Source organism: Panthera tigris, chromosome B1 (assembly GCF_018350195.1).
Source record: "Panthera tigris isolate Pti1 chromosome B1, P.tigris_Pti1_mat1.1, whole genome shotgun sequence".
Taxonomy (NCBI): domain Eukaryota; kingdom Metazoa; phylum Chordata; class Mammalia; order Carnivora; family Felidae; genus Panthera; species Panthera tigris.
Window position 1 is genome coordinate 11,246,086 of NC_056663.1, and position 21,407 is coordinate 11,267,492.

General features: G+C 38.9%; 1 long non-coding RNA gene across 1 annotated transcript in view; it reads left to right on the forward strand.

Annotated features, from left to right (window-relative positions):
* Positions 1–804: 804 nt before the first annotated feature.
* Positions 805–21,407, forward strand: part of LOC122237602 — a 147,331-nt gene continuing 126,728 nt past the window's right edge. Inside the window, exons 1-2 of the long non-coding RNA XR_006216179.1 lie at positions 805–875; positions 3,041–3,127. This is a non-coding gene — a long non-coding RNA (uncharacterized LOC122237602). The remainder of the gene's footprint in view (positions 876–3,040; positions 3,128–21,407) is intronic.

The window sequence follows — 21,407 nt, forward strand, 5'->3', positions numbered from 1 at the left end:
ATTGGCCAGAATATCTCTAATTAGCAATGTAGCAAAAAGAAAATTCAAAACTTTAGAAAGAACACATTACGAACAAAGATTTATGATTTGGACAAGGCAAAAAATTGTATATCTTACCCCAAAATAATCTATTAATATGTATTCCTCTTAGGCAGGCTCAACAGTATTTTCTCTATGGGATAGTCCTACAAAATAATTGCAAGATATATTGGTCTTCTCAAAATAAAAAACATTATTAAACAATGTTTTCAAAGCATTTGAAGCATTTATCTAGGATTAATACTATTCACTTAATTTAAATACTTCTGGGCTTAACACTGTATTTTAATCCGATAGTGAGAAAATAGATTGATATAACCTTATATAATACCACACTGCAAGAAAAAAAAGAGGCTTTTCTTAATTTAAAATTTGTAATATCCAAAAAGTAATTAAGGAAACAAGAGCGTCTACTGCTTAAAACACAAGGTTGAGAAAAAACTTAACAGTACAACAGTAATAATGACAGCAACATCTTGCCCGTCCTTTTCCGGACCTCGGTCTCACCCACCCTGCTCCCTCTGGCTGAGGCCACCTTCTCACCCCGCAGGCTCCTGGGCGCCACTGAGCTGCGGGGGCTTCTTCCAGAACACGCTGGGCGGCGCCCGTCCGACTGAGCTTCCGTCGTCCGGGAGGCGGGGGCGGGGACCGGGTGAAGGACACGTGGGACGTCGTCAAAGCCCCTCCGAGGCCCCGACCCCTGACGCGCACCTTCCGGGCGGCCCCGCCCCCACGTGCCTCCCTGCCGCGCAGCTGCAGTGGGCGCCTTCCTTCCTTCACGTTCGCACGCTCCTTTCACCTGCCGAGGAAAGGAAAGAGCCCCACGACGTTTAGAGGTAAATTAACTAGTATAATGATAATAAGGATTTCAACATTTCTGGAGTTCGTCTACACCGAGATAAGGTTGCTGTTGGCTTTTTTTTTTGTTTTTTGTTTTGTATGCTCTACGTGTAAGTGAATCTGTGCCAAAATTGAGGAAGGTAGAAACTATCATTCTTTTTTGATCAATAAGGAAGGAGAAACTTAATCTGAACAACTTAACCACGGAAACTCAGCTAGTAGGTGGTTGAGATGAATTGTAAGCCATCCATTTGCCCGGAGCCTAGCTCCAAATCAGTTTGCTATACCAGATAGTAAGTGTATTATGTAATGTCCATTCATTAAGATGTTACAGCAGTACAGAATTCTTATAGAATATATTCTTGACGATACATATAATGCACAGTAAATACATTTGTATATAGTAATGCATTCATTGTATTAGACAAGTTCACGATATATGCATATACATAAATCTTTATACTTTTGCTCATATTTGTATATCAGTCGGTCTTATTTTATAATTTCTTCATGAATTTGTAATATATTTATTAAACATATCGAAATTTCCAGCCACTCTCCTAATTCTTCTTCTCAAGACTCATAACGAGCAAAAGGATATTCTATAAACTCAGAAAAAACTTTTCATAACCTTGGCTTGATTAAACTTGTGAAACATTTTTTAGCAAATATACAGAAACATTATCAAACTACTTTTGGTTGTTGTTATAACTCAGTCTTAGCACATAAGTTTTAGGAGAAAAACATTCACCAAAGTTTTGCTATAGATTCTATCAAGCCATTTGTTTATTTTTTGCTACTTCTTGTTTGTTTTAATTTACAAGTAACCATCTAAGCAAACTAGAGCAGGCTTATAAGATATGCATTATAAATTAAAGTCATCTATTTGAATCTCCAAATATTTAGATCAAGGCAATATTCATTCTTGACATATGCAGAAAGAACAAAATTGACTTCCTGTTCTCATCATGAGCCCTGGTTTGCAAATGAGGAGTGTACGCTTTAAATTGCATACAATCTTGACCTCAGCATTACACGCTGTTAACTTCAGGAGCTATAGATACAACCCCTTTGTAATGCTCTTGAAAAACCTCTCTAAAGTACTCAGAATTTCTGGGAACCATCCAGGAAACCAATTAAAAATGGGGTAGGGAAATACAGTGGGGCTGGAAAGCCTTTGCCATAAGGAAGGGAGGCATTAGCTACATCGAATAACCTTACATATCTTTACCACAATCACCTCAGAAAGTCTTCCCTTAAATACATGATAAAAGAAATGTCCCATTTTCATTATAGTTCATTTGTATTGATTCATCACTGCATTCCCTTTAAGAGTTGTGATACACTATATTGAATTTATGGAATTATAGAAATCAGAGTTATAAAGGGCCGATCAACCCATCTTGCTCAATTCATCAGTTAAGGATTATTTGGTGTGACTTATTCTTTAGTGTTTAGTCAAATTGTAAATCAGTTAAGCAATAGTGCTTTTGGGAAATGACCTCAGTGATAAGAAAACGTGGGGCATGCATTTTTCATCATTATCTCTAAAACATGAGTGCTTAACCATATTCTAGACATTGGGATTTCAAACATGTGAGTCAGTTTTTTCCCAGTATTTGAACTTTCCCATAAGGAATATGGCAGTGCTCTGGTATATTTAGTACTCAATACTTCAGACAGAGTAAGAAATATTACCCAAGTGCCCACGGTGATACATTTTAAAATCATACTAATTTGCTACCAGGAAAAAGAAAATGGTTGGATTTTTTAAAATGTAGAATGTAATATCAAGAAACGACTCTGTGGGAACTTAAATTCTCTCATTCCTGTCATGACTTTTCACAAGTCTGCCTTACTGGAGAACTTTTCATGGCTGTTTTCTCTACCCTTAGTTAACTTCGAATCCCTACAACTGCATCATCTCCTTTATTCATTCTCACAATTCTTACTTTCTATCTTTGGAAAAAAAAAATGGCCACAGAATCTTCAAAATATTTTAGAGCAATCACCATAGGTTAATTTTCTACAAATGACATATTCAAGAACATTTCCTTCAGTAAGATGAAAGTTGAATAAATCCCCTGATCCCTCATCAAACTCTGTAAGTCAGTCTATGTTGATGAATATTCTGTTACAAACTATTGTGTCTGTTTCCTAGATTTAGCATGGAGTCTGAAATGGGGAAAATGAGAATTGCTCTCGAATCCAGCTGCAATCAATCATCTTGGAAAATACTCTCGTCCCTGTGAGTGACACAACATAATAATTAAAGTCCTCTTCTGTCAGAAATTGAATAGATTCAGAAACATTTTTGATAGAAATAGACTTTTTAACTTTTAATTTTCAATTGTTCCTAATGAATTCCCATAAGCATACATTAGCTCACTTAATTCTTTATTCTTTCTTGCAGAAACGAAACCCTTTAAGCAATGGGAAATTATTATTTTTTTCCATTTTTATTTCCCTCTGCTCACACATTTTACTATATTTATGTGACACAGTAGAGGTTTTGACAGGATCATGTGTTTGAAAACCCTGCTCTCAATGTCTCTCTATTACTCAATGCATTTATCTATCAGATATAAAGTCATCTTGATGTAGTTTAAAAAGTAATTTGAATGCAGTTGTTTCAAAGTAAATTCATTTTTACAAAGATATTTTATCTAGCTCCATAATTTTCGTGGTCACTTCCTCTTAAAATTCAATATCGTCTCTGTTACTAATTTCTCTCTTATAGTCAGGTACCTCATCCTGTTTTACCTCCTCTTTTCAGTGATTCTGTCTCAAAATCATCCAGTTCAGTAACATTTTTCCTTTCTAATTAATCTGATTTTTTCTTATAAAATATTTTTTTCCTTGAGAAATTCCCTACCTTGAAGGAACTGAGGAACCAAATTTCTTACTTTGGTTCAAAATAGGTTCCCATTCACATCCCAAATGCCCCAAAACCATTAAATAATTAAGTCAGCAGTGACGTCATCCTAGTATCTGATCGTTTACTCCCATCAAGTCTCCAAGATTAGCAATTTTGAGAAAATTGAGGTTTTGCTGAATTTTAGATGAAAATAGATGTTGGTAAAAGATAGAAACAGCGTAAGCAGAAGTGATGGAAGGTTTTAATGGAGAGTTCTGGATGCATTCTTTAATTCACGGAATGATCAAGAAGGCACTTAGGACGGTGAGGCAGGGGAGAATGTTTTCCATGACAGAGTAACTGAAAAGCAGCTGCCAACCAAGAAAGATGTTTAATTTACATGTGTGCCTAAGGATGCTCATTACTACTGCTTAAATATTTCATTAATGTTGACTGGGCAGTTAGAGTCTGTGAGGGTCTGTGCTAGGTATTGATAGAAAACTATTTCCTTCTTTAATATTAAGTAAATGGAGTAGATAACATTTCTGCCGAGATATCCCATGGTTTTATGTAATGAATAGTTAGTTCAGATTGCTGACAATCTATTTAAAGACAGAAGCAATAACCACCAAGAACAACATTATAATCTGACGCTTTACCGAGAAGATATCTCACAAAGTAGGTTGTGTTTAAGTCAGAAGTGATTTATATAGACACCATATACCATTGAATGGAAGAGAGAGCACTAGAATATCCATTTGCTGAATTTCATGCCCTTGAGTTTCTCATCTGTAAGGACCTCATAATACATGATATTGTGGTAGAGGATAAATGAGATTGTTATATACACTAAATAATATCTTGTATCATTAAAACTTATGTATATAATAAAAAGTAGTTGTGAAATGTTCAGAGCTATACAAAGGTTTTTTTGTTGTTTGTTTTTTGTTTGTTTTTTTTTAATTTCAAAAGACTATTGTGATTTCAAACAGTGATTCCTACTAGGGACGATTTTATCCCCCAGAGAACATGTAGCGAAGTCTGGAAACAACGTTGGTCATTGTGAGGGGTGGAGGAGCTGCTGGTATTTAGTGAGTAGAGGCCAAGGATGATGTGAGACATCCTGCAATGCATAGAGCAACCCCTTGCCCCAACACAGAATTACCAGCCCCAAATGGCAGTTCTTCCAAGGTTAAGAAACCCTGTTGGAGAGCGTTTAGGAGGTCACTTGGAAGTGAAACATGAAGTGCACTATGTCTTAAAGAATGCCCATGAATTGAAGAGAGCAGAATTCTCTTTTTCTTTAGTATAATTTATTGACAAATTGGCTAACATGCAGTGTGTACAGTGTGTTCTTGGTTTTTGGGGTAGATTCCCGCGGTTCACTGCTTACATACAACGCCCAGTGCTCATCCCAACAAGTGCCCTCCTCAATGTCCATCACCCATTTTCCCCTCTCACACATCCCTCCATTGACCCTGAGTTTGTTCTCTGTATTTAACAGTCTTATGGTTTGGCTCCCTCCCTCTACAACTTTTGTTTTTTCCTTCCCCTCCCCTTCCCCTTCTGTTAAGTTTCTCAGGATCCACATAGGAGTGAAAACATATGGTATCTGTCTTACTCTGTATGACTTATTTCACTTAGTATAACACTCTCCAGTTCCATCCACGTTGCTACAAAGGGCCACATTTCATTCTTTCTCATTGCCACAAGTACTCCATTGTGTATATAAACCACAGTTTCTTTATGCATTCATCAGTTGATGGACATTTAGGCTCTTTCCATAATTTGGCTATTGTTGAGAGTGCTGCTATAAACATTGGGGTACAAGTGCCCCTCTGCATCAGCACTCCTGTATCCCTTGGGTAAATTCCTAGCAGTGCTATTGCTGGGTCATAGGGTAGGTCTATTTTTAATTTTTTGAGGAACCTCCACACTGTTTTCCAGAGTGGCTGCACCAGTTTGCATTCCCACCAACAGTGCGAGAGGGTTCCCGTTTCTCCACATCCTCGCCAGCATCTATAGTCTCCTGATTTGTTCATTTTGGCCACTCTGACTGGCATGAGGCGGTATATCAGTGTGGTTTTGACTTGTATTTCCATGATGAGGAGTGACGTTGCGCATCTTTTCATGTGTCTGTTGTCCGTCTTAGATGGGGAGAAGGAATGCGTGGTCGTATAATTTCTAACAGGAACCTTGTTGCTCATCTGTGGATCGTGAAGGTGACCATAGAGCAATGAAATGAAGCAGGTTTGTTGGTGCAAATACATGAGGCTGTACTCTAGATGGTGATTATGTAGTTGACATGGAGGAGTTTAAGACTAGTATAATATTGGAAAATGTATATGGTTAAGGGTGAGCGAATGCTGAGGCAGGAGAAAAAAACAAGAAACAAGAAAAAAATTCCGAATATTTTATAATAGAACTTACTTGTGTTAATGAAGACCTGCCGATGAAAACTGAATGGAAAATGTAGTTGAAAATATGAGGAAATTCCGAAGGGCTGTGGGAAGGTAGACTGAGGGCCATAGAAAGAAAGTCATCACTGGTTTACCTCAGAAATGAATATTTGCTACTTTAGACAATATAGAAAACCTTAATCTGTATTGATTGTTTGACCAATTGCATATATTAGGATTATTTTACTGAGGAACTAAAATTCTACTTCTCAGAGCTTTACATTGTAATAAGGTAAACAATATATAATATGTATAATATACAAGAAACCATGATGGGTGGCAGTGCCTGGGTGGCTGAGTCGGTTAAGCATCTGACTCTTGATTTCAGCTCAGGTCAGGATCTCAGGTTCACAAGTTTGAGCCCCGTGTCAGGCTGTTTTGACAGCCTGCTTTGGATTCTCTCTCTCCTCTCTCTGGCCCTCTCCAACTCTCTCTGTCTCTCTAAATAGATAAATGAATTGTAAAAGAAAAAAATAAATAAAGAACTGAAACCATGAGAGCTCAGAGGAGTTAGTACGCCCTACTCTAATTTATGATTAAGGAAATTTGCTTAAAGAAAATAAAATGAATACTGAATCTTTAATTAGGGAGAATTCATCACTTCTGAGATCTCCTTTAGTTAAACATCTTTAACTCCTTCAGCTAACTTCTGCTTCCCCAGGGTAAAGAAACGTTTTTTTTAATGTTTATTTATTTTTGAGAGAGAGCTCTCAAGAGAAGGAAGGAGAGGGAGAAGGAGGAGGAGGGCCAAAGAGACATGAGGATAGAGGGTCCAGAGTGGGCTCCCCGCCGATAGTGGAGAGCCCCACCTGGTGCTAGAACTCAGGAACTAACCTGTGGGATCATGACCCAAGCCAAAGTCAGATGCTTAACCTTAACCAACTGAGCCACCCAGGTGCCCCCACCTCCTCCCGGGTAAAGAAACTTTTGGGTGTTCTCTCACCGATTGGTAGGTGCCTTAATCACCTCTCTGTCCCCTGGCAGCTCGAACAGGCACACTATCCTTGCCTTACCTCCCAGGACCCCAACAAGAACTGGAGAATGCATATTCTCGGCTGTCATAGTCTCACAATATTCCGAAAACAATATCCCTTCCCCCGCCATAAAAATTCTGCAGCCCTGCCCCCACCCCACCATGCTGAACATCTTGCTTTCTCTCCAGACCCTTCTCTTCTCAATACACAACTTAAAGAATTTTATCTTGGCAGTGAAAACTATAATGTGGGAGGCAAGGAAAAAATAGTTCCGTCACATCGTGTGTACTTTCAAACCTTCCAGTCTTCCCCTCTTATAAGCATTTGAAATCAAAGCCTGAAATAAGAAGGAGCATCTCCCCTCGCTCTGCAGGTATCTCCTCACCTCCTGAGACAAAAGAGGACTATGGGAGAGGAGCTGGACGGAGGCACTTCAGGGACACTGCCTCTGGGTATATCACAAATCATCTCATCCAGACACCTGTATCACCAATTTGATGAGAACTGGCATTATTGACTCATTTTAGGCATCGTATCATACTGGCCAGGGGAAAAGACATTTAAACTTGTTTAATGCTTTGCTATTCCTTATTGGTTCTGTCAAAGAGAGTCATTTCTAAGAGTTCAAATAGTCTTTCTCAGTTTCTTTATATTACCATTTCTGCCAATCACCTTGTCATTCTTCCAATCAGCCAAGCTAGGAATGTATCAGTCTTGCACAATTTTGTTTTCTTACTCCATTGTGGAATTTTCATGTCCTTCTGGTACTTTCCTTACAATATATCTTTGGTTTGTTCTAATCCCTCCAGTTTCTTATATGTCTACTCAGGACAGCATTTTATACAGCTGAAAGAATAATGTATGTCCTAAATGCATTTTAATCTTTGATCTCTCTGCCAGTATAACGTGCAAAATACTACCCAACCAACCAAAGGAATGTAACTTTAATGTTACTGTATCTAAAGGTCAAATTGAACTCAAACTCATTCTTTTTTATCTTATTACTATTATTATTTTTAATGTTTATTTCTTTTTGAAGGAAAGAGAGACAGAACATGAGCAGGGGAGGGGCAGAGAGAGAGAGGGAGACATAGAATCCGAAGCAGGCTCCAGGCTCTGAGCTGTCAGTGCAGAGCCCGACAGGGGGCTCGAACCCATCAACCGTGAGATCATGACCTGAGCTGAAGTTGGTCTCTTAACCGACTGAGCCACCCAGGCACCCAAAACTAGTTCTTTTTTAAAAAACTTTATTTATTTTGAAAGAAAGGGTGGGGGGAGAGGGAATGAGAATGAGCAGGGGAGGGGCAGAGAGTGAGGGAGAGAGAGAGAATCTCAAGAGAATCAGTGTGGGGCTCTGTCTCAAGAACCGTGAGATCATGAACTGAGCCAAAACCAAGAAGTTTGACGCTTAACTGGTTGAGCCACCTAGGGGCCCCATCATACTAATTCTTTATATTCAGTATTTACTTTGTAAGTTAAATGCAAAACTTCATAAGCTTATAAACATTTACTACATGATTTTTCATAGAAATAAATGTAATGCGAGTGTTTCCTTGTTTAAGCTTTCCCATTTTCCCATTCTTATTTTCCTTATTTCTTTCGGAATGATCCAAGAATCCTTAAAATATAAAATATCAGTAAACATCTAGGTTTCAAAGTCATCAATTTCTTTATTTTAAAAATAGGGTATTTATTACCATGAAGCTACATAAAACTTTTATTAAAGATTTATATAAAACAGAATTTTATATAAATGTAAAATGATAAACTTGCTAAAACCACTCAAATTGCAGGCATATCCTGAGCAACGTAAATTATTAATCATGTATTTCTGTGAGCAGCCACTAAGAAAGGTTTTCTTCTTGCACCCACTCACTACAAGGCCAGTGGGAAAAACCGCCTGGGCAAATGCTATCCCATTCTATCCCATTGGGTTAGTTCCCTAGTCCTGCCAAAACAAACATAAACTTGGTGACGTGAAACTACAGAACTTTATTCTGTCATAATTGTGGAGGCCAGAAGCTTGAAATCAATGTGTGGGCATAGTCGTACTCTCGCAGCTTCTAAGGGAGACGCTGGCTGTTCCTCCTTCTGGTAGCATGCCTCCAATCTGGGGCTCCGTGTGCACAGGGCTTTGTGCCTATCAAGTCTCCCTCTCCTTTCTTTTTTAAGGACAGGGGCCCTTGGATTTAAGACTCCCCCTATATGCAGGATGATCTTATCACAAGACCCTTAACTTAGTGATACCTAGACAGAGTCTATTTCCAAATAAGTTTACATACACAAGTAGGGGGCTACAACTTGACATATATTTTTGAGGTACATATTTTAGTTCATTAGACCCCTGGAAGGTTAAATTTGAACTAATATGGTCACCTGGGTGGCGCAGTCTGTTAAGCTTCTCACTCTAGATTTCGGCTCAGGTCATGATATCCCAGTTCGTGGGATCGAACCCTGCATCCGGCTCTATGTTGACTGCTCGGAATTCTCTCCTTCTGTACCCCCCCACCACTTGTGCTCTCTCTCTCTCTCTCAAAATAATTTTTTTTTTAAATTTGAACCAATAGCTTTCCTTTTTTTCCCACTGTAGAAAAAAAAATTGTCTCACACATTTAAAAAAATCTCAATGGTCCACTTAACTATGAATTCAATCTTCTCATTTGAAGAGTTGCACACTCTTAAAGTTTAAAGAGAAACTTTTAAAATGCCTTAGGTGTACATTGTAAAAACTCTTAAATGTACTGAGGGAATCTATTAAAAAACATATTCAGAAGCTTAAGGCATAAACTTGATGATTCATGGGTCTATTCTTCTGCCCCCAATGCCAGTGCTGCCTGACAATGCAGACCATCCTGCTCCACCCTCCAGCTAAAGAATCAAGTAAAATAGGTAAACACTAAATCTTGCACCAGTTGCTAAACGAAGCATTACAAATATTTAGGGTGGAAAAGTCATCTGTTAAGCTCTTACACAATTTCATTCCTTCCTTCTGGAGTAAAGAGGGAATCCAAGGATGGGCTGTCTCCCAACTCTAAATAAAAGGCACCCCTCCACCCCTCTTCCTGCGCAGCTCCTTCCCCCCTTCCTCCCTCATTCCTCCCTCCATTCCCCCTTCCTCCCTCCATTTCCCCTTCCTCTGTCCATCCCTCCTTCCTCCCTCCACCCATCCCTCCTCCATCCCTCCTTCCTCCCTCCATCCATCCCTCCTTCCTCCCTCCCTCTGTCCCTCCTTCCTCCCTCCTTCCATCCCTCCTTCCTCCTTCCCTCCCTCCATCCTTCCTCCATCCATCCATCCTTCCTCTATCCATCCATTCTCCTTCTATCCATTCTCCCTTCATCCATTCCTCCTTCCTCCCTCCCTCCCCTCCCTTCCTCCATCCCTCCTTCCTCCCTCCACCCCTCTTTCCTCCCTTCATCCCTCCTTCCTCCTTCCATCCATCCCTCCTTCTTCCTTCAATCTCTCCTTCCTCCCTCCATCCCTCCTTCCTCCATCTGCCTATTCCTCCTTCCTCCCTCCCTCCCTCCCTCCTTCCTCCATCCATTCATTCTCCCTCCATCCATTCTGCCCCCATCCATTCTCCCTCCATCCCTCCCTCCATCCCTCCTTCCTCCCTCCATCCCTTCTTTATCCTTCTATCCCTCCTTCCTCCCTCCCTCCATCCTTCCTCCCTTCTTCCATCCATCCATTCTCCCTCCATCCATTCCCCCTTCTCGCTCTATCTATTCCCCCTTCTTCTATATCCCTCCTTCTTCCCTCCATCCCTTCTTTATCCTTCCATCCCTCCTTCCTCCCTCCCTCCATCCTTCCTCCCTTCTTCCATCCATCCATTCTCCCTCCATCCATTCTCCCTCCATCCATTCTCCCTCCATCCACTCTCCCTCCATCCATTCTCCCTCCATCCATTCCCCCTTCTCGCTCTATCTATTCCCCCTTCCTCCCTCCTTCCATCCCTCCTTCCTCCCTCCATCCCTCCTTCCTCGCTCCCTCCTTCCTCCCTCCATCCCTCCTTCCTCCCTCCCTCCATCCCTCCTTCCTCCCTCCCTCCCTCCTTCCTCCATCCATTCATTCTCCCTCCATCCATTCTGCCCCCATCCATTCTCCCTCCATCCCTCCCTCCATCCCTCCTTCCTCCCTCCACCCCTCTTTCCTCCCTTTATCCCTCCTTCCTCCCTTCATCCCTCCTTCCTCCCTCCATCCATCCCTCCTTCCTCCTTCAATCTCTCCTTCCTCCCTCCATCCCTCCTTCCTCCATCTGCCCATTCCTCCTTCCTCCCTCCCTCCCTCCCTCCATCCATCCCTCCTTCCTCCCTCCCTCCCTCCTTCCTCCCTCCATCCATCCTTCCTTCCTCCCTCCCTCTGTTACTCCTTCCTCCCTCCATCCATCCCTCCTTCCTCCTTCCCTCCCTCCATCCTTCCTCCATCCATCCCTCCTTCCTCTATCCATCCATTCTCCCTTCATCCATTCTCCCTTCATCCATTCCCCCTCTCTCCCTCCTTCCTCCCTCCACCCCTCTTTCCTCCCTCCCTCCCTCCTTCTTCCCTCCATCCCTCCTTCCTCCCTCCACCCCTCTTTCCTCCCTTTATCCCTCCTTCCTCCCTTCATCCCTCCTTCCTCCCTCCATCCATCCCTCCTTCCTCCTTCAATTTCTCCTTCCTCCATCCCTCCTTCCTCCTTCAATTTCTCCTTCTTCCCTCCATCCCTCCTTCCTCCATCTGCCCATCCCTCCTTCCTCCCTCCCTCCTCCTTGCCTCCCTCCTTCCTCCCTCCCTCCATCCTTCCTCCATCCATTCATTCTCTCTCCATCCATTCTCCCCCCATCCATTCCCCCTTCCTCCCTCCATTCATTCCTCCTTCCTCCCTCTATCCCTCCTTCTTCCCTCCATCCCTTCTTTATCCTTCCATCCCTCCTTCCTCCCTCCCTCCATCCTTCCTCCCTTCCTCCATCCATCCATTCTCCCTCCATCCATTCTCCCTCCATGCATTCCCCCTTCCTCCCTCTATCTACTCCCCCTTCCTCCCTCCTTCTATCCCTCCTTCCTCCCTCCATCCCTCCTTCCTCCCTCCATCCTTCCTTCCTCCTTCCATCCATTCTTCCTCCCTCCATCCCTCCTTCCTTCCTCCCTCCCTCCCTCCATCCATTCCCCCTTCCTCCCTCCATCCCTCCTTCCTTCCTCCATTCCTCTGTCTAGGAACACACAGAACTAACGGTTTCCATCCCAAACCTGCTGCACTGAGGCCCCCACGGGCCTTCCTTGCGCCTCGAAAACAAAGGGGACTCCTAGCCATTGTCCTCTGCAACGCCAAACATCACCAGCACTAGAACTAATAGCTTCCCTTTACCACTGTCACCCCGTCACCCTAAAGTGAGATTATCCAAAGCAGTATCTTTTACCTCTTATTATCTATCTAACTATGTTATGGTTATTATATACCAATCATAGCTTAACTCTGAAAGCTTATTAGTTACTAGTATTATTAATACACACATTTTGATTTATGGTAGTTCCCCTGACCTATTTCCTACATAGGAAATAAGGTGTGTAAGTGAATATAATTTGTGTGCAAATTAAACACTTTATTTTTGTAAGAGTAACTGCACTAAATGAGTAGAAAACGACTTCTTGATTAAAAACATATATTTAAATGAACGTTTATTCAAATAAATTTGATAGCTTATGTAGACACTTGTAATCTCTTTTGGTGACCTTCCACCCTAGAAAGTCCTCCTGCATTTGGGAGAATTTCCCGTATCGTTAGTCTCTGCCACAGATGCCAGATACTCACTTTCCCTGTCTCTGTTGCTGGTAGGATACGGGCAAGTGACTTTAGGCTTCATGAATAAAATGTACGCAGCCCACTCTCTGGGTTGTACACCAGGCATGTGGACAGGCTGGCACCTAGCTAAGGGAGTGGGGACGTTTCGTTTTCAGAGGCGACAGTGGTAGCTGTCTCCGCGGTGGAGCCCTTGCCCAGACCAGCAGCAGTGCAGACGCAGACCGTGGTGAATTTGGTGAATTGTGCTGTGTGACAGTGATATGGGGCTTGGAGCTGTGTGGTGTCTTCTGGGGGTATGACTCCTGGTGATACAGTCTTCAGGGCCTGCTGTGGGCCTTCCCAGAGGTTATGTGGCCTATCTGTAATTACTTCCGAGACTACTTTTCCGTGTTGCTGGCAACAAAGAACAATGGCAGATACATCCACCTGGCCCACTCCATTCACTGGCAGCAACCGATAATCCAAGGTGTCAATATGAATTTAAAAATTGACTAGGAGGCATAGGGAATGGAGAAGGATCCGATTTTAATGGTTGCTTGCAACACAAAGAAATGAATAAGATCCCAGATTTCTTAATCAAATACTTCATTTGTGTAAAATATAATTTTTAATATGTAATCAGTTCTTCTTTTTCCTGACTTAAAACTTGTCCAGATAGAAGAAGAATGTCTTTACTTTTGTAGCATGTCAGTCTGCATGGGAAATTATAAACAAAATAATAACCAAGACAAAATGTATCTTGATGACTGATGTCATCACCATTGTTACTACTTTTATTTTTATTATAAACTGTAAGATTTCTTAGCATTCTCTCATATACCCCATAAATACACTGTTCTTTTCCCCCAGTAATGTACAACGCCAAGATAAGAAATTTTCACTTTTATTAAATTTCACTATATGTATTTATTTTGCTACCCGTATTGAAAAAAAAATAGCCATGTTAAGGGTCTAATTTCATGCAACTTAAATAAACTTTGTAGAAATTAACCAAAGGATCTAATTACGACTCTACACAACTTATTTTCATCAAATGAAAGAATACATTCTGAGTTCCAAACAACAAACTTGTATGTGTAGTTTTGTAACATCACTGCTTAAAAACAGAATTTACTAATTAAGCTTCTTCTATAAGTGAAATAATATGAAGTACAAGTGATTACACGATGTCATTGTTGAAGGTAAGAAATGTCTTTTGCATATTTGAAAGGGTGAACGTTTAAGAATAGACGTTTAGATTAGAAAAATAGTTTTAATTTTAGTTCTTAAATTTTGAGAAACATCATGCAAATCACTTTCATAAGAGCCAGGGAAGTGAGATAGAAAAATAGGAATTGACAATTCTCACGATATTAAATGCCAGAAAATAAACTTTTGTTTAATTAAGAACTTAAAGAAAATCTTTTAAGTGATGAAATCAGCAGTGAAAAATAGTGCCTTTGAATTTTTCCTTAAACCTCCACTGTCTGAACATATAAACAAATCCACTCTGCAACAATCTCAATCAATGACTCATTAAGAACCTTTTAACAAAAAAAATCGATGTATTTTAAAGTCCCTCTACATAGAAAATACGTAGGCTACTTTAGCAAGCACTTAGAATTGTTTCTCCCCCACAAACACTAATATTTACATATTTGCTGGACGCTCTGTCATTTGCTATTGCAGTGTTTTTCTCTCTGCCAATTCTTACTGTCTGATGAAGGGAAAGATTCCTCAGCTTCTGTGTTTGAGTTTAGTTTTCTTACATTTTTATTTTCTCATTTTGTGAACATTGATGTTTGAGGAGGGTTAGACTTAAAAAAGAGTGATTTGTATTCACAGCTGAGGTCAAACTATGCCTTCCTGAACCAGACATTTTTAAGCACAAATCTTATATTTTATAGATGTAAAAAGAAGAAACATAATACAGCTATAATAGGCATAAATGAAGGTTTTTCAGTGAAAAAAATCTCTGGAATTTAAAGTATAAGTTCTACATTAAAAGTTTATATACGTATATGTATATATGTGTATATATATATATATATATATATATATATATACATATATACACACACACATATATATACTTTTCAGTAATTTCTGAAATAAATTATTTTTATAACTCTACTTACAAAACTATTTATTGACTGGTTAATATATAAGAATATTACGTGCACTACAAAATCACTGAAGACATAAAGCTCACTGAATGGTTTATGTGTCCTTAAATAGTTAAGGAAATGCAGACATGTAAAAACAAATTACAAATAATATGGGCAATTATATTAAAGAAATTTGTACAAGGTTGAGTCATAGCTTAGAAGAAAATGATCAATAATAACCGTGTCCCAAATAACGTGGTTTTTGAAACTGAATCTTGAAAATTAATTGATAACTCAGTAATTAAACAAAATTTAAGGAAATAAATTATAAGAAGAAAGAGTAGAGTCTGTACAGACACAGAAGCATGAAACAGTACGTTCAGAACTACAGATCCTTTATGAGTTCTAATATCTGAGACAAATACACTATATTGTTTCTTTGTTTTTTTATTTATTGATATAAAATTCACATATAAAAATTCATTTTTTTAATTTTTACAAAGTTTTTTATTTGTTTGACTTAGAGGGAAAGGCAGACAGAGATGGAAAGAGACAATCCCAAACTGATAGCATGGAGCCCAACGCAACACTCAGTCTCACAAACCATGAGATCATGACCTGAGCCCAAATCAAGAGTCGATTGCTTAACTGACTGAGCCACCTGGGTGCCCCCATAAAATTCATCTTAATCATTTTTGTGCATGATGCAGTGTTTTTTTTTTTAGTATATTCACATTATTTTGCAACCATCATGACTATCTAATTCTAGAACATTTAATCAACCCCTAAAAGGAATTCTTGTTAGCAGTCAATCCCAATTCCTCCTTCAACCCTTGGCAAGCATGAATCTACTTTCTGCCCTGGTTTTGCTTATTCTGGACATTTAAGATAGATGGAATTATGCCATATATGGCCTTTTGTCTCTGGCTTCTTTCAGTTAGCATAGTGTTTTAAATATCCATCCATGAAAACCTCACTTTTTTTTTTTTTTGGCTGAATAGTGTTCCATTGTATGAATATACCACCTTTGTTTATTTCTTCATCAAGTGATGAACATTTGGGTTATTTTCACTTTTTGGTTATTATGAATAATGCTGCTATATACATTTGTGCACAAGTTTGGTATGCATATTGTGTTTTCATTTTTTTGGGGTATATACATAGGAGTGCAATTATGGGGCCACATAAAACCTCTATGTTTACCATTTTGAACAATAGCCAAATTGTTTTGCCCAGATTGTATTACTTTACATTTTCACCTGCAAAGTGTGAAGGTTCTTATTTTCCTACATCCTGCTGCATGTGTTATATATATACACACATATATGTATATATAGAAATGCAATTATTTTTAAGTCTTCTGCTGACCTGAGGAACAAAGGATAGGGATAAGGTAAATTAAGGCACCACAATTTTACTCTCACAGAGAATCATTTGGGTTCATTTTCTGGGGGGTAGGTGGAGCTGTCCATATGTTTGTTTTTTAAGTGAATGTTTTACCAGATGGCTACAAGCTTTTGGTTGCATTCTAGAATTACAAAAAAAAAAAAAAAAAAAAAAAAAAAAGGTAGTTTTTTGCTACACTTGTCACTGTTTTTACAGAGCGCAAACTCTTAGTGTTTCTCACTCTGATGCTTTCTCTGACATCACTCTACTACTTTGTTTCTTAAACCTTAATTATTACTCCATGGAGTTGGTGGCAACCTGAGTTACCCTCTAGAACTACCACCAAACACATTTCCTCTTCTGTAGGAAGAATCTGGGTAGAGCAGCTAGTGAAGAGCAAGTTTTCTATCCCCCCCACTCCACCCCCCTCCCCCAAACACTGGCTTCCTCTCTATAGCACAGGGTAATAGCCCAGGATCTTAAGACCATCTTCTCCTGTCAAGACAACTGACTATATGGGATCAAACCAGTGATCAATATATGTACCAGAGACTTTTGAAACAATAGAGCAATTAATGGAGGCCAAGAGCTTGAACAGGGAATGTAATCTCTAAGGCACATTTAGATGGAACAATAATTAGTGAAAACCTTTCTGGTTCAGGGAGTTTAAACACAATCTCTGACCTATCAGTGGCTCACAACTAATTGACCTTTGTCCAGGAGTAGCTCCTAAGAAGTCAACTTCAAAGATAAATGAAGGAGAAAGTATTTGAGCAGGGCTATGAGAATCTGCACACTGGAGTGAATATTAAAGTATGCTTTTTGTAGATGTCATTTTTGTTCAAATGAAGGAGATTTATTTCTTACAGTGGTTGCCTGAATGAATGCTGAGTTATGTCAAATGATTTTTCTGCATTATTGACAAGATCATGTGTTACTCTTTTTCTTTCTTTCTTCCTTTCTTCCTTTCTTTCATCTGTTATTATGGTAAATTACATCCTTTGATACTCCATGTTGAACCAACCTTGCTTTCCTAGGAAAAGCCCATTAGATTGTGATGCATTACTCTTTGTATGTATTGGTAGATTCAATTTGCTAGCATTTTGCTGATGGATTTTTATCTACATTCATGAGGGATATTGGTCTATAATTTTAGTTTTTTGAATGTCTGGTTTGTTAATGTAGCGTTGGCCTCATAAACTGAGTTGGACGTGTTTTCTCCTCTTCTAGATACTAGAAAGTGTTTTGTAGAATTGATATTATTTCTTCTTAAATGCTTGGTAGAATTCACCAAGGAATACATCTAAAGTTTTCTTTTTTGGAAGGTATTTGAGTAAGAGTTCTGTTTCTTCAGTAGATAAAGAACTTTTCACATAAATCTTTTTTCTTGTGTAAGTTTTGGTGGTTTGTCTTTCAACATATTGGTCCTTTTCAACTAAAATTGTGAATGTATGGACTTAAAATTGTAGATTTCTTTATTATTCAATTAGTATCTGCTGAATTTCTACTGTTGTCTTCTCTTTCATTCATGATGTTGTTAACTTGTTTTTTCAATCATTTTCCTTGGAACTCTGAGTAGAGGTTGATTAAACTTACTGATATTCTCAAAGAGTCAACATTAAGTTTCAACTTTTTTCTGTTGTTTCCTATTTTTCATTTCATTTCATTTCATTTCATTCATTGGTGTTTTTATTTTCTTTCTGTTTCCTTTGCTTTTAATTTGTTCTTTTTCTAGTTTCTTAAGGTGTAAACTTGGAGTATTAATTTAAAAAAGACTTTTTTTTTCATTTTTTAAATTTTAGCATTAGGATAAAAACTTCTCTCCTGCACTGCTTTAACGTTATCTCACAAATTTGATATATTATGTTTTAAATTGAACTTAGTAAAAAACAATTTAATTTTCTTTTATCTTTAACACATGGGTTATTTAGAATGTTTTATTCATTCCAATTACTTTCAAGTTCCCAAATATCTTTCCACTATTGATTACTAATTTCCTTTATGATCCAATAACACAGTTATATATGTTATATATATATAGTATGTGTATATATTATATACATACTCCACAAGGTTTGTTTTATGGACTAGAATACAGTCACACTTGTTGGATGTTCCATGTGCTTGAAAAATATGCATATTCTACTCTTATTGACTGTTCTGTAAATATCAGTTAGGACAATTTGTTGACAGTGTTGTTCAGGTCTTCCAATATCCAGACAAATTTTCTGCCTACTCCTTCTATCAGTGATTGAGAGAGGAGTCTGAATTCTGTCATAATTATGAAGTTATCTGTTTATCCTTTCAGTACTGTTAGTCTTTGTCTCATATATTTTGAAACTTCGATGTCAGACGCATACAAATTTAGGATGTTAATGTTTTATTGGAGAATTGATCTGCTTCTCATTATGCAATGCCCTTCTTTATCAGTGATAATATCCCTTATTTTGAAATGTAGTTTATCTGATATTAAGTAACTAAAATTTCTTCAGGTTAGTGTTTGCCTCCTGTATGCTTTTCCACCTTTTCACTTTTAACTCATGTTTGGCTTCATATTTAAACAGAGTTTCTTATAAACAACATACACTTGGGTCTTGCTTTTTTATCCCATTGGACAGTTACAGGTTTGAATTTGCATTTACACCATTCACGTTTAATGTTATTATTGAAATGTTTGGATTGAAATCTTCAATCTTGTTAGCTATTTTCTAACCATCCCATCAGACTTATTGTTTTGCTTTATTTTATACCATTCTGTCTTCTTTCCTGAATTCCTATAATGTGTAGATTAGATCATTTATTAGATTATTTGTCCCACGTACTTGGTTGCTCTGTTTTATTCATCTGTTTTACTTTTTTTTTCTTTTAGGTGTCAGAATAATTTCTACCAACCTGAGTTGGTAGAAATTCTCAAGTTCACTGATTCTTTCCTCCTTTATACGTGTCTCCCAAAGAGTCTGTCTTTATTTTACTTTGAATTTTTTATCTCTATCACTGTTATCATTTCTAGCATTCTATTTCATTCTTATAGTGTGCATCTCTGTTGAAATTACTCAAATGATTTTGCATGATTTTTCCATTAGGGTCTTTGCATATTAACCAGAGGATTTTAAATTTCCTACCCTATAATGCCAACATGTGTGTCATATCTCAGCTTGATTCTGTTGATTGTTTTCTCTTTTGGAGGTGTGTTGTATTTGATTGTCTTTTCTCATGCTTCGTAATGTTTTCTGAAAGCTTGTTCTGTACTGTAAGACAGTACAGACTAAAATACACAATTTTTATTCTTGGAAATTGGCATGCCTTTCTTTCCGCAAGGCGCGCAATATGGCAGTTTGTGTTAATGTAGTCAACAGCTGAGCTTGGCTCCAAACTTGTTGTCACTAGGATTACCCCCAGTGAACTACAGTCTTCAAATTACTTTAGTGATACCATATATTTAGTGTGAAGGTTGGTTTACTAGATGTTTTTCTCAGTATTTCCTGTGAACTCACATTTAGGTCTTCCTTTCTCACTGAACCTCAGTGAGAGACAGCCCCTTACAGATATCACAGTGGTATCCCACTGTGCCCTTTACTGACAATCGATTAGCTTGGTAGTGAAGGTTTGGAAGGTGTAATCTATTGTTCTGATTAAGCCACTGGTTAAGCCTGTTTGAGTCAGGTTGCTTGGCCACGGGTCCTTAGGACACAGTTTTCTCAAGTGTTCCTGCCCTTCCTGCAGATGGTAATTTTTTGGTCCCAGCAGGAACCTCTGCCCTACCACTAATGATGGACAGGCTTATTTTATTCACTTCTCTCAGCCACCATCAGTTTTCAAGGTGCCCTAAAAGTGACAGGGCTTCTTGTCCCTTCCCCCATCCATTGAGACTTGTTTCATAGGAGAGTGTTAGAGACTAAGTTGTGTCTTGTCTCTCCCCTTCTCCCTAGTTTGAAGCCCTAACCCCCAAAGTTACTATACTTGGAGTTAGGACCTTTAGAAATAGTTAAGTTTATAAGAGGTTGTAAAGGTGGGGCCTTAATCCTACCAGGACTGGTGTCTTTATAAGAGGAAGAAATACCAGTGAGCTCTCTGTGCATGCTCAGAGGAGCGGTCATGTGGAGACACAGTGAGAAGTTGGCCATCTGCAAGTCAAGGAGGAAGGCTTCAGAATGAAACCTGCTGTATCCACACCATAGTCTTGGACTTCCAGCCTCAAGAGCTGTGAGAAAGTGAATTTATATTGTTTATGCCATCCAGTCTATGGTATTTTGTTGTTGCAGCATGAGTGAACTAATACATGAAGACAGAAGAGGTAGATTGGATAGTTTTGTGATGCTCCCACAGTGAGTGTTCCTATCTTGCCCAAGACGTGGGCTACAAGCAAATCCTTGCAAGTACTCTTACCAGGCCTCTGTATGTGTGCAAGGTAGGATTTGTGAAGAACAACTCTTCAAATGGTTACAAACCACCCTCCTAGTATTTGTGGTCCTCAGAATCTTTCTGTTCTCTGCCTTTCTTCTCATGCACTCAGCCTCCAGCAGTGGGCCACGTATTCTAGCTTGGTTCTTCGGACTAGTACCTCACTGTGTCTGCTCAAGAAAACTCAAGTGCTTCTGTCCCATCTGTCCACAGCATACCTCTCTCTCCTTAGGCGAATGTGGTGATTTGGTTGTCTCATAATCTCAGTTCTCCGTGGATTCATGACCGGTTATGAATTTGCAGTTTGTCTGACTTTTATGGTTGGATGCATTTTCCCACTCTGTAAATATCTAAGCAGAAAAGCAAGTCTGACATATTTTCTATATAGTTGTCTATTTATTTGAGTAAATATCTTTAGGTGTATATTAAATATCACCGGTTTCTTTTTGGCTATTTCTACCCTACCATTTTAAAAAAAGAATGGGATTTTAAAATTCAATTATTGTATTTTTATTTCTTTTGGAATAATTTTAATTGTAGAAATCTAATTCTGATTTTTTCACAAATATTCTTCCTTATGGTTTCTA